This window comes from Pongo abelii, chromosome 1, assembly GCF_028885655.2.
Source record: "Pongo abelii isolate AG06213 chromosome 1, NHGRI_mPonAbe1-v2.0_pri, whole genome shotgun sequence".
NCBI classification, from domain to species: domain Eukaryota; kingdom Metazoa; phylum Chordata; class Mammalia; order Primates; family Hominidae; genus Pongo; species Pongo abelii.
In genome coordinates this window covers 111,289,618-111,303,475 of record NC_071985.2, presented here as the reverse complement: position 1 = coordinate 111,303,475, position 13,858 = coordinate 111,289,618, and the positions used below count along the sequence as shown (strand labels likewise).

At 48.7% G+C, this 13,858-nt stretch overlaps 1 protein-coding gene and 1 long non-coding RNA gene across 5 annotated transcripts in view; one reads left to right on the top strand and one right to left on the bottom strand.

The window, feature by feature from the left end:
* The window catches only part of LOC100447686 (neuroblastoma breakpoint family member 12), a 2,265,351-nt gene that overhangs the window by 888,930 nt on the left and 1,362,563 nt on the right, over nt 1-13,858 (bottom strand).
* Nucleotides 1-13,858, top strand: part of LOC112130780 (uncharacterized) — a 114,093-nt gene that overhangs the window by 86,046 nt on the left and 14,189 nt on the right. Inside the window, exon 11 of one of the 4 annotated variants that reach the window (XR_010137897.1) lies at nt 651-981. The exons of the other annotated variants lie outside the window; for them this stretch is intronic. This is a non-coding gene — a long non-coding RNA (uncharacterized LOC112130780). The remainder of the gene's footprint in view (nt 1-650; nt 982-13,858) is intronic. 4 annotated transcript variants of the gene reach the window in all.

The following is a 13,858-nucleotide window of genomic DNA, read 5'->3' as shown; positions in this document are numbered from 1 at the left end:
TTTCTTCAATTTCTCAGATGAAAAGAATGCCTTTATTTATATAAGACTTTAGGGTATATGCAGAGCATACTTTATCTCATTTGATTCCCACACAACTTTGTCCATTAAGTATTTTTATTATTTTTTATAGATGAGGAAACTGGGACTTGGGGACTTTGCTTGAGAGAGCTGGGACACAAACTGAGTCTTTTGGCTTCAAGTCCATGATTCATTTCAATGCTGAGTCCACTGGCCCCTTAACCAATCTTCATCCTTTTCCTGCCACCCCCATTGATGGCAACAGGATTTTATAAGCTGATGATCTTCACCTACAGGATCCCATTCCTCTGACGTTTCATCAGCGGGGACAGGATCAGGTCTCAGTAAATCTAGACGATTAGAACTGGAAAGTCTGAGGATAATTCTATCAAGAGATCCTGTGTATTTAATGTTCTAACTTAGTCCAAGTGCTGTACTTGATAGTATTTTCTCAGTGCCACATTAAGATAACAAGGATTTTCTTAAATGTAATATTTACCTTTAAGTATGTACTAAGATGGCTGATTCTTAATGCTCCTCCTTTTGAGAAAACTTACAGGTGAAATTGAACATAATCGCTCCTGATCCATTTCACTCCACCTAGTGGGCATTTTGTTTGTTTTTCTTCCAAGACATCCCACTTGATTCTGCTTCTGGAGCCTAAGATGGGAAAATGGCAGGTGTCGCAGGTTGCAGGGGAAGGTTGGAGACCAGTTGAGGGCCTCGGAGCCTCTCTGGATAGAGTTTTCCATCCAGCCCGTCTCGGTTTCCGCATCCGTGTGAATCCTTTATGACGTCGGGGATGCCAAAGTCTGAGTCCCTTATGATGTTCAGGGTGCCCCGGTCTCACCCCGGGAGCCTCCTCGCTCCGGCCTGCTCCTGGCTACCCGGTGGGCGGCTCTGGCCCCGGCGACCCGCGACTGTTTCTCCATGCGCTGCCACTTCGCAAAGGCACATCTCTAGGTCAGTGGTCAGCTGCAGCCAGAACGCTGCAACTCGCTCCAGGACTCGGGACTCGTGGCCTTGGTGGGCCTCGCAGAGTGCTGGGTGCGTCGCCTGAGGGCTCCTCTTTTGGAGAAAGGAGGGAGGGAAAGGCCTTGTGGGATGACTCCAGGAGCGACCAGCGACCCCCACAAGGCCCAAGTACTCCCAGCGCACACAGAAACAGTTACTTAAATGGCAATAAGGTTGAGAAAGACCCTCCCGTGCCCCCGTGCTGATGTAGTGGCTGTGATTCAGCCCTTTCACCACCGCATCCCGGGTTCGATTACCGGTCAGGGAATTGTTTTGCACTGACTGCCCACCCGCAGTAACCTTTCTTTACTCCGCTGTCAGCCGGCCTGCTCCAAGAGCCAGAGGCAGAACAGTCTCCCTGCAAGGTGCAAACCCTGGGGAAGGAGGGCAAGTCCTGGTGGACGGCCTCTCATGACACACCCTCTTATTTATCTCCGTGTCCATCATTCGCAGAAGGGGCCTTAGAGAGCGACTGAGCGTCTCGCTCAGGTGTACACCACCGTGCAGAGATGCCAGCTCTCCTGGAGGTGCACCCAAGAAGCCTACCGTCTTTGCCGCCTCCGCCATCCCAGAGGCGCCGATTGGGCTGAGCTGCAAATAACTAAGAGAGAGGCCAAGCCAAGTCGTGGCGTTTGTGCGTGGCACACGTTGTCAGCGGACACAGGCGGTCAGCTGAGCCTCCTCACCTCAGTTCGCAGCTAACGTGCTTCTTAGGCCTTCGGAAGAGGCGACAGGAGGCGATGGCCGTGAGGTTGGGAGGGGGGTGAGCGGCGGGTGAGGTCCTCCAGGACCGCCCATTTGTTGACTGGGTGGTACAGGGGGGCGATGTTCGCTTACCCAACAACGACAGCAGGTGGAGCAGGGACTAATGGAAAACTGTGGCCGGTGCCCTAAGCAGAAGGCAGGTGTAAAAATCATTAGGACATCAAAGGGATGGTACCACAATCAAATCCCGCAATGTCTGTCTACACTCTACCAAGCAATTGTGCACGCTCCCCCTTTTCCATTCAGTACTCCCAAGAAGGGTTGAGACGAACCCTGTGTCCACTGTAAAGCTCAGGGGAGAGCCGGAGCAAGGGAGGTGAAGTGCACAGACTGGGCAGAGGCGGCAGGCAGAACTGCGGGGGTGAGAGGGCGCGGTGGCTGCAGGGCGGGAGCCCCTGCTGAAAGGAGGCCTGGGTTGTCCTGTGGGTGACTGTTGGTGGAATCTCTGGCAGTGAGTGGTTGGAAGAATGGCGACGGGGGAGCAGAGGGGAAGGTGGCGACCCTGAGCGTCTGGCTAGGGGAGAGGAGGCTGTACTGACCCTCGTCTCTTCTTACCTGGCGGGGGACAGACCGTGGTCAAGAAGGGAGTTCTCCCTGGATGAGACTAGTCCACCGCACTCCGGCTGCTCTGACCCCTGCGATTTCCCCACACGCGGGGCCCTTGTCTGCGGTGGTGTTTGCGCTACCCGCGGGCTGGGTTCGCGCAGGCTCCTGACAGACCTTGGCTCACCGCCGCCGACGCGGGTATGGCAGCCAGAGACCCTTCCGCCGCCCTCCTAGGGATCTTGAGGGCCTTCCTTGTTGTTCCTACTGAAGCTCACGAACAGACAGATGTGAGCTCTCTGTCTTTTACACGTTGAATTTGGCTATTGGCAAAAAAGCCCTGACCCAGAGCTTGGGTCTCCTCCCGGCGTGCACACGACCTCCCGACTCTTGCCTCCTAGCGCGGCTCTTGGCTAGCGGGCAGGCAGCCTCCACCCAGCGTAGAACCGCGGCAGCCGCAGCCCCCACAGGCTGGCGGTCAGACACTAGCAGGAAAAGGGACACAAGACCTGCGTGGTGGGAAAGCATGGGAGACGTCGCTTTCCCACCAGGCGAGAAGGTCTCCCTACAGTCTTTGGACACAAGATGGAGGGAGGCACCCCTTCCAGGAGCAAGGCGGCTGCTCCTGAGGCCTGGCTCCGCACGGAGGCTCCTGGGTCCCGCGCGCCCTCTCCCTACCCGCTATAGCCAGAGCTTCTTCACACATCTCAGCCGGCTTCCTCCCGCCTCTGCCTCCTCTTCCTCCCCAGCTCGTGGGAAAGACCTAGCCTCCTCTCTAACACTTGGAGAGGGAGTTGGATGTAAGTCTCCTAACTCCAGTAGGACACAGACCCTGAGGTGGGAGGGGACCCCTTGCCTTGCTGCTTCTCTTGGCACCGCGGGTCCAGCGGAATGGACCCGGGCCCAGGACTCCTCGCTCCTCCTGGAAGGCCTGGGTCCCGTAGCCCACAGAGCTGGCCACGTGGGCATCTCCCCCACTGCTCCTCATAGAACCGGAGGCATTATCCTGCAGGGCCCACTCTTACCCATGAAAGAAACTTGGGAAATGCTCCCGGGGAAGCCGGGGATCTGGGCGCTTGACCACTTCGGCGTGAATCTTCCGTCCGCTCATCCTTCCTTCGGAGGGTCTTGGGGAGAGGAGAAATGCTCGAGGACGATGCGCTTTGCAGCGTCTCAAGGGAAACTAGATCTCAACGGATACCAGAGGTCTGAAGCGTCTTCCTGGAGAAAGGTGGCCCGAGGCCTGCTGTTGCAGGGAGGCTTGCGGAGCACAGCGCCCTCTCTCAGCCTGAGCTATCCAACGGCTTCCAGCATCCCAGCTGGCTGACTCCTCTTCCTCTCTCTTCCTCCTACTGCGGGTCTTCTTCTTCTCTTTGGGGACCGAATCTCGCTCTGTCGCCCAGGCTGGAGTGCAGTGGCGCACTGCAACCTCCGCCTCCCGGGTTGAAGCGATTCTTCTGCCTCAGCCTCCCGAGTAGCTGGGACTACAGGCGCGTGCCACCACGCCCGGCTAATTTTTTGTATTTTTAGTTGAGAGGAGGTTTCGCCCTGTTAGCCAGGATGGTCTCGATCTCCTGGCCTCGTGATCCGCCCGCCTCAGCCTCCCAAAGTGCTGGGATTACAGGCGTGAGCCTCCGCGCCCAGCCTACTGCGGCTCTTCTATCATGGTGTTCCTTGAATGCCTATCTTCCTTTTGTGCCACAGAACCTCTCACGCCGCCACAGGTTGCTCATTTCCTTGGTTGTTCTGAACTTTAAATAAGTTAATGTATGTAAGAGTGCCATAAATGCTCAGTAATTGTCATCTGTTATTATTTTCGGCAGTAACATCATCTGAATCATCTGTATTGTCTATTTTTAACGACTGCATTTTTCATTGTCCAAATATAGTCACATACATTTGAACATTATATAATGATTGAATAACAAATTTATTCTGCTATTTTACAATAAAAATTAATGTTGCAGAGAGTATTCTTGCACATATATCTTGGCAGAGGTAAGCCAGAGCCTGTTCTTTTATCCATCCTGTGGCCAATCTATCAATGTAGACACCTTTAATGAGATTTTGCCAGCAATGGAAGCCTTCAGGAAAAATGTCCCTAGCTCCTTACTACTTCCTATCATGGACACTGGACAATTGGCACAACATCCTGGAATAGCTGAAACGGAGATTTTATTCTCTGCTCTCCTCTGTTGTCTTTGTCTTTTCACAACTTCTTAATGACAGTGCTGGTGTCAAGAGTGTAACTATGTCACTGTTCTCCTGCTGTCCTTGCCTGTGTGGGTCTTCTCACAAACCCGACTTTCCTCCAGCGGCTTCCCTGAAAAAGAGAAGGGGGCTGCCTGGGGGAGGGTGGCGGGGAGGGGAGGAGGAAGTAAATTGAATAGGGCAGAGCTTCTCACAGGCCAGGAGAGGGTAAGGAAGGGAGTCAAGGACAGAATTTTCTTCAGCAAACAGTAAAAGGGGAAATCTGGGGACGCTAAGAGTTTTTAAAACCTTTGTCCCATCACATAAGTAATCTATGATTTTCCGTTACACAAATCAGCACTCCTACTCCTCCCTCCTTCCGCACCCCCAATCCTGATTCCTGTTTACAAAGAATGCTCAAAAACACAGAATTATGTATAACAGTTTCCAGTTTACTCAGGAAATTCTGAGATTACAAAGAGACTTTACAAATAAACAAGTGAAGAGAAGAATCTTCGTGGGTCCAACATAGTATGGCCATGGTTTTATACTCAAAATATAGAAAGACAACCTCAGAATAAGGAAACTTTTGGAATTGAATAAATCAAGTTTATCATTAGAACGCAGAGAAAAAACTCTCCAAATGTTTCTGATCTTCTGTTTTAAACTGCTGTTAGACTGCGGAGCGGGAGAGCAAGGGAATCCGCCAAAGATTTTTGGATGAAAATTAACCACCCCTTGTCTACCATAGTCACACCTCAGTGCCCCTCAGATCGGAATCCTTTGGAAGGAGAATCCAAGAGGTATAAAGCAAAACCAGAAGAAAAAAAACAAAACTCGCAAATTCTGTAGTTCGTTTTCTCTCATTAAAAATATAACTATCAGGCTAACACCTGTTGACACACAATACCAGGGACATAGAATCTCTCCCGAAAGACCGACGGGCCCACGGAAGGCGCGGATGCCAAGGTGGTTGACGAGGTTAAGTAACTCGGTGTTTGGGCACACCTCTGCGTGAGAGTCTCCGCCGCGCCCCTCATCTCTACGAGGATACGTCCCCACACGCATCCCTTTTCCTTGGGCCGCTGAAGCCTCTCCGACCAACCACCGAAGAATCTCCCCGGACCCCGCAGCTTCTCTCCTTCCCGGACCTTCTTGATCCTGGCTCCTTAGTGAGACGTGGCCTAACGTAGAGGAAAGCCCAGCATGCGAATCCCTCTGATGGGCTTTGGGTTACCCAGGGGTTTGCCCGGAGACTAGATGAAAGTAGCAAAGGTTTTAATTCCCAGTATTCAAAACTGCAGCAACCCACCGGAAACACTCCCCACTTTCAAGGACAGGCTTCGAGCATAGGAACTGTAAATTTCGGGATTAGTTCGAGCACAGAGAATGCTCCAGAGGTGGCACGCCCCTCAGGTTAGCTTCTAGCTGCCACGACCAAGGTCCATAAATGCAGTACAGCCTGTATAATATAATAACTTTGTTGGGTAGAAACGTAGTAGCCCTTCCTGCCGGAAGGGTAAGAAGGTCTGCATGGCCGGGAGTCGTACCCGAGTCGCCGGCATGGGAGACAAAGATTCTGCCGCTGAACTACCAATCCCTTACTGGGAGCGGTTTCACCAGATCTAATTTTGAAGTCTCTGGAAGGCCTTTGAAGAGGTGGTTCTAAAAAAGGTTTGCATAGGAAATTCATCCAGCATTTGTCTCTGGTCCCAGATCTGGCAAAAACTTCTGGAAATTTCATTTCCTCACTGATGAGGTAATCTTTCTGCCAACCCTTGCCTTGGTGCTTTCCAAACCCTTTCCTCCCAACCCTGAGACAAACAGGCTTTCGAAGACCCAGGAGCTGGAGATTTAGGGATGTGTCCAGGTTACTCCGGAAGATTTGTGGGATGACCGAGCTTCTCTTCATCTACATCTCTTTCGAGTCATTTGAAAACGCCAAGTGTCTTGCTTCTAAACTCATGTTTTTAAGAAACCTACAGAAGTGGGAGTGAGTGAAAACTCACTCCAATATTTCTTTTCTTATCCACACTCTCTTTGGCCACTCCAGGAGGCTATGTCGAGGGGCACAGTCATCCCAGGGACCCAGAGCTTTTCTCCTCAGATGCGTCTTTGGAGTCTCTAGTAAAGTCCAAGAATCAAAACGACTGTCATCCAAACTTTTGTGTCTTTCAGAGATCTACACAAGAGAGAAAGTGAAAATTTCACTCCAAAATTTCTTCCCTGGGCAAACAGTGGAAGGTTTAGGGCAAGCCTTTGCTTCAAGTGCCTGTTGCTTTCTTAGCTCTGTTTTCCAAAAATAACTGTGTAAGCCTATTATAGAACTTTCCCACCTCCATCCTCCCTGCCTGCTCATGCCTGCCCATAGCACTAGAGATTCTCTTTAAGAAGAAAAAAAAAACTATGAGAGGTTATACCACACGGAGCATTGATGGTTCAGTAATAGAATTGTCAACTCCCACGCTGGAGACCGGGGTTCAACTCATAGGGTGAATGCATCTCATGTCTGAATCTCCTCTTGCTCCCTTCTTTCTTCCCTCCCTCCCAAGCTTACATACCTTTGTTACCGGCTGGTGTTGTGAAGTCCCAGGTTCTTGGTGTCTTTAACAAAGAATTGGAAGTGACACACACACGTAGCAAAGCAGCAAGAGACTTATTAAGCACAGTAACACTCTCAGAGAGGGGAGAACGGGCTGACTTCTGCAAAATGAGATCAGCGTCAGTTTGGTGAACTTTGGGCTTTGGGTCTTTTTATATGTTTTTTTTTTTTTTTCTCCTCTTCCCAGGGCTGCCTAATCTCTACCCAGCATGTGCCTTCTGATTGATAGGTGGGTTGCTTAGTTACTTGGCCCCTGTGTGCTTCCGTGTCACCTCCATCCCATAATTTTAAGTACACCCATGATATGCAGTCCATATGCATTAGCTTTAATGAGCTGATTATCATACGGTGTCATTTTAAGGCTACTTTTTCTCTCTCATATGTGTGCCTTTTACTGGTTTGCTCTGGATCCTGTGAGCCATGAACTTTTACTCACTACTCCATCTCACTTTTGTTTTCGCTGCTCAACTTCTGCTTATCTTGCTTCTTGCTCACCCACCTCTTTATCCTGCTTCTGCTCCTACTCAGTTCGCCCTTTATCCAACTTCCCTCTTCCACTTCCACTTCCCTCTGCTGTTCTCCTGCCTCACCTTGACTCCTTGTTGCTTTGCCTGTTGCACACCGAATTTACTGCAAATGAAACTCTCTCTGATGATCTTCTACTCCACCTGTGGAGTTCCACGGTATGAGCAGTAGAGTAGCAGGAGCTGGAGCAGAGGTGGTGTTGGGTGAAACTCATACAGTGAAATTTCACTTATGCAAATACTCAAGCACTTGTGATAGGTTAGAATTAGCTCTTTCTTTGGAATGAGCTATTTCAGTGAGATGTTAAAGTGTAAGCTCTTTCACCAAATAAATTGATGTGCTCAGGGTGAGTGAAAGAAAGGGGTAAAACCAGGATTAGTGCTGCAGGGTCAGAGCTAATGACACAAGCTTCTCTTCTCAGGTCTATTCATTTCAGATACATCTCAGGCACTTAAGCACAACAATGCTAAGTTGGTGCCAATTGTGCTAAGTTGGTGCCAATTATATACCTACACACATATAAATATATAAAAAGCATATAATATAAACATTACATATGTAAATATAAATTGTACCAATAAAATCAACACCAAGCTTGTTTTTAATCACTCACTCAAAATACATTGAACAGCTACTGTGCAGTGTTGGGACTCCTTAGAAACTTAAGACAAAAATATTGGGCGTGATAGTGTGTGCCTGTAGTCCCAGCTACTCAAGGCGCCTAGGCAGGAGGATGGCTTGATTTCAACAGTCCAAGTGCAGCCTGGGCAACCTAGTGAGACTCAGTCTTTTTTTTTTTTTTTTTTTTCTGAAATGGAGTCTCACTCTGTGGCCCAGGCTGGAGTTCAGTGGCACAATCTTACCTCACTGCAACCTCCACCTCCTGGGTCCAAGTGATTCTTCTGCCTCAGCCTCCCGAGTAACTGGGATTACAGGCATGCGCCACCACACTTAGCTAATTTTGCATTTTTAGTAGAGATGGTGTTTCACCATGTTTGCCAGGCTGGCCTCGAACTCCTAACCTCAAGTGATCCACACACCTTGGCCTCCCAAGTCCTGGGATTACAGGCATGAGCCACCATGCCCAGCCAAGACCTAGTCTTTAAAATAACGACATAAAATAAACACATAAACCTCAAATAAACAAAAAGCAAACTATGATTTCAATCATTGTGAAGTTCTTGACCTAGAAGATGAGTTATATATATGCCAAAAAATATTACAATTTCAGAGAAGTGCTATAGGGTCTAATGTTTAATAACTTCTGGCATTTGACTGATGGTATTCAAAGCTCTTCCCCCATTTTCCAGGGGGTATAAATTAAGGAAAGTTATTTAGTATTTACTAAATTTGGGCTTCTTCATATGCAAGGGGGTTATGATAATAATACCTACCTCGTGAGGACAGTATGAGGACTAAACAAAATTGTGTATGTATAGCTTTGGCCAATACCCATACACACTGAGTGCTCAACTAGGTGTTAGCTACTAGATTTTAAATTTTAAGTTATTTTTATAGTTTTTAAGATAAAATTTACATTCATTGAAATGTTAACTGAATTTTTTGATAAATGAATACACTTATGTAATTCATACCCCTAACAAGACAGACCATTTTTAGCACCCAGAAATTTCTCTTGTGTACCTTCCCAGTCAATATCCTGCTAGAAGGAACTGCTGTTATGATTTTTTCACCACAGATTAATTTTGCCTTTTCCAGAATTTCAAATAAATGGGATGGTATGCACTCTTTTGTGTCATTTATTTATCTTCACATACTTTAAAATAAAAAGGTCCAATTGGGGATGTAGTAAAAACCTCCTTCCCACCAGTAGCCAACAGTCAAGAGTCTTTCTTTCTCTCTCTCTTTTTTTTTTTTTGACAGGATCTTGCTCTGTCATCCAGGCGGGAGTGCAGTGGCATGATCATGGCTCACTGCAGCCTCTCAACCTTCTGGACTCAAGCAATCCTCCCACCTCAGCCTCCCAAACAGCTGGGACTACAGGTGCCCACCAAGCCCAGCTAATTTTGCTTGTATTTTGTGTAGAGACAGGGTCTCACCAAGTTGCCCAGGCTAGTCTCAAACTCCTGAGCTCAAATGATCTGTCAGCCTTGGCCTCCCAAAGTGCTTGGATTACAGGCATGAGCAACTGTGCCTGGCTCGGTCTTCCTCTCTTGAAGCAACCAATGTAATTAGTTTTATGTGGACCATCCCAGGGCTATCATTATTAATTCAGGTGTTTATACAAGGCTCTCTGAGAACTCAGTTTTAAAGATTACCCAAAGAATCCCTGCAATAACCCAGCCTAAAACGATATAAAATCAGTTTTAATATAATTGAAGTTTTTAGATTCTGACTCCAAATATCAGATTGTGACATTTTACCTTTCTCTGACTTTATGCCAAATTTACTTCAACTTCTAGCATCTATTGTTCTCATTTAGGAACAAATATGTATTTCACAAATGTGGAAATACAACCACGAGCCAAACAAAACCAAATCCTGGACTTATGGAGCTGATGGTAAAACATTCCCCAACATAACCACTCGATTACAGTTTTATGCAATGTGATAGGAGTAAGGGACCACCGTAGGGAGGTCTGAAGTTGCCTCTCAGAGGTGGAGACTACAGCTGTTATCAGAAGGATGAGGGTTGGAAGAATCTTCAGGCACAGAGCAAAGCATGAGCAAAAGCTCTGTGGAGTCCAGGAAGTTGGGAAAATAGGGAATAAAAGACGCCAGTTTGGCTGGAGCAGAGAGAGCAGGATGGAATTGGTTTGACCTGTAAGAAGACATGGAGAGGTGGGCAAAGCGCCTGGCCATTCAGGGCTTGGTTAGTTAGGAGATTTTGTCTAAGAGAATGGGAAGGTGTTTAAGTGGTTTGGGCTGGGAAGTGACAGGGTTCACATTACATTTTGAAAAAGCCACTCTGCCTGTTGTGTTGAGATTAGAGAGGCGATAAAGGGGATATGGGTAAACCACAAGGAGACTAGGTCAGTAGTCCCTCCACCCCCATTCCCCAGGTGAAGGTAGCCTAGACTAGGGTGGTGATGGAGGAGATAGAAGAGGACAGATTCCAGGAAAATTTGGAAGGTAAAAACCAGTAGGATTTGCTGATGGATGGAATATAGGAGGGGAAAGGTAGATTATCAGGGATGTATCTTAGTTTTCTTATAGATGTATTTAGTTGCATTGAAATTGTTAATTGAAATTGACTTGAAATAATGGCACGACTTAAAATTATGCAAACATTTGCCTTAGATAAAATTTCAAGTTTTCAAAGTTTTTAGCTGGGTAGATGGCATGGCTTTACTTCCTATTTCTTGGTATTTCCTAATCTTGTTTAAAAAAAAGTTTTTCTTTTTCTCAAAGGCTTATTTCAGTGGAAGCCCATCTGCGAAATCTGTTATAAATTTATATTAGAAAATAAATACAAGTGCCATTGACACGTTGGTTATTGTTTTTGCGAGTGACCTAAGGCCACCTCTCGGGGGAGCTGGGGGCTGCCTTCCGACGCCTGTGCGTCTGCGCCGCCGGCCGAGCCTGGAAGTCAGACTATGGGGCGGTGCGGCAGCGCGAGGCCTGCAGTCCTAAACGCGGGGTCGCTCCGGGCTTCCGAGGGGGTGTGTCTCCCGCCTCTTTAACCTGGCAGGGGCGGTTCAAGTGGCCGGGGAAATCAGCGAATTGCAGGGTCAAGGGCTGGTGCTTTGAAAGAGAGGCGGAGGGGAGAGAGGGATTTTCCCGTCCCCGCTGCACTCTGTCCTCCATTACTCCTTTTCTCGGCCCGCGCGGCCCGAACCCGTTGTGCGGTAGAGGCGGCCGGGTCCCTTTAAGGCCCCGCTGCGCCTGTGCCTTGGGCTCTGCTGACGCGGCCCAGCCGGACCCTGAGGAGCCAGCGGGCCGCAGGCAAGGTGCTGGGCGGCGGTTGAGACAGCGGCGGTGCTGGGAGGGGTAGGTGAGGGTCGCAAGGCTGCCTGAGCTTCTGAGTGAGCCTGGTGATTTGGGGAACGCGGGACGGGCGACCTGCGGCGCCAGGAGCGGGGCCGAGGCACGGCGGCACGGCGGTACGGCTGCCGCCTGCCGCCTGGATGGGAAGTTAAAGTTTACTGCGAAGTCCACCCAGCGCTCCGGAGGTGAGGGCGCCGCGCCAGGCCGGGCGGGAGGTGAGTCTGGAACCCGCGGGCACACAGCTGGGTAGAGGCGCGCCGCGCTGGGCCGCCGCAAGTTTTGTTACGCGAGCGGGGCGGATGCGCCGGACCCTTCCAGGCGCCGCAGAGCTCCGCCGGGGCCTAAGTTCCCTGCGCTTGATTCCTCGCCTGCCGCTGCAGCCCGCAGCCCTCCTCTCGTCGGCGCTGGGGAAGAAACTCGCTGGCGGGTGTTCTGTGGCATCCCGGGGGGTGGAGGGACGGAGCAGCTTCGGGTGCACGTCTTCGGAAGTCCTGTAGGGCACACTGATCCCGCACCCCACCCTCGAGGCAGTTCCTTCTGGGAACTTGAGGGGTAAGAGCGCTCGCGCCACTGACTTGCAAAGTTGGGGTCTTTATTGGCCTCCGGGATTCTGCTCCTGGCGGTGTCTCCAGGCTGGTGATGGGCAAGCCAGGTGTGCCAGGTCCAGGATGCACTTGAGGAGAGTTTGTAGCCATCACTGAATCACCTCATGACTAGCGGGGCAAGCCTCAAATTAACCACAGGATTTCTGGTAGGTTGGACTGTGGTGCTGGTGTTTGCAGTCCAAAGAGTTGCTGTGATTTTTCTGTGCCTGTCTGTCTTTCCTTGAGGCTTCTTAGATCATCTCATTTGGCGTCCTTTCACCCAAGAGTTAACCAAGACTTTTGGAATGGTTTTCTCGCTTTCCTCCTACCTTTTGCTGGTGGAGCTGCTTTCGAAAAGAAGCACTTTAAGAGGCCGACGCGGGCGGATCACGAGGTCAGGAGATTGAGACCATCCTGGCTAACACAGTGAAACCCCGTCTCTACTGAAAATACAAAAGATTAGCTGGGCGTGGTGGCGGGCGCGGTGGGGGTGGGGGGGGGGGGCGCCTGTAGTCCCAGCTACTCGGGAGGCTGAGGTAGGAGACTTGCTTGAACCTGGGAGGCGGAGGTTGCAGTGAGCGGAGATATCTTGTCACTGCACTCCAGCCTGGGTGACAGAGCGAGACTCCCTCTAAAAAAAAAAAAAAAGCCTTTTCTTGCAGTGGTATCTTTTCTTTGAGTTACAGTGTTGTTCATCCTTTCTTTGCCGAAAGAATGAATCCCACTGCTTCACGAAGTTAAGAAAAACTGATGTGCTGGTAGTTTTTAATCTTTGTTCTGAGCTGATATGCATTAATAGCTTTCTTTTTGTTTTTAAATTTAATTAGTAAAATTTCACCAGTGAACCAAAAGCTCTTTTTTTTCTATTCTAAAATGCTAGCTTTAAGATTTCTGAGAACTTTGTGTCAAAGAAATCTTCGAAAAGTTACTGAAGTATACAGAAGAAGTTCACAATTTTACACGTGCAGGTGATCTGGGCGTGGTAGATCACACCTGTAATTCCAGCATTTCGGGAGGCCAAGGTGGGCGGATCACTTGAACCCAGGAGTTCCAGACCAGCCTGGGCAACGTGGCAAAATGCCATCTCTACTAAAAATACAAAAATTAGCTGTGTGTGGTCAACAGAGCCCGGGAGGTTGAGATTGCAGTGAGCGGTGATCGTGCCAGTGCACTCTGGCCTGGATGGCAGAGTGCAACCGTGTCTCAAAAAAAAAAAAAAAAAAAAAAAAGTACAGGTCATGAGGTTTTACTAAATGAACCACCACAGATTAAGAAATAGAACATTACTATATTGGGGTATATATGTAGAAGTGGCATTGTTGGTTTTAGAGCTATATAAATGATAAAACTTTAGTATTACATATGGCTGAACATTTTCCCAAAGTGGTTTTACCAGTTAGCAGGGAATATTCCAGTTACCCCACATGCTTGCTGATGCTTGTTAGTTAAAAATTATTTTGTTATTCTAGAAGAGGTGCAGTAATATATCAATGTGGTTTCAACTTCCATTTTCCTGGTATTGAGATTGAGTATCTTTTATTGCCGTTTATATGTCCTCTTTTATGAAGTGCCTGTTAAATCTTTTTATCCAGTTTTCATTGATATGCTTTTCTGTTGATTTGTAATACTTTATTCTGGATATGCATCCTTTCTAGGATATATATGTATT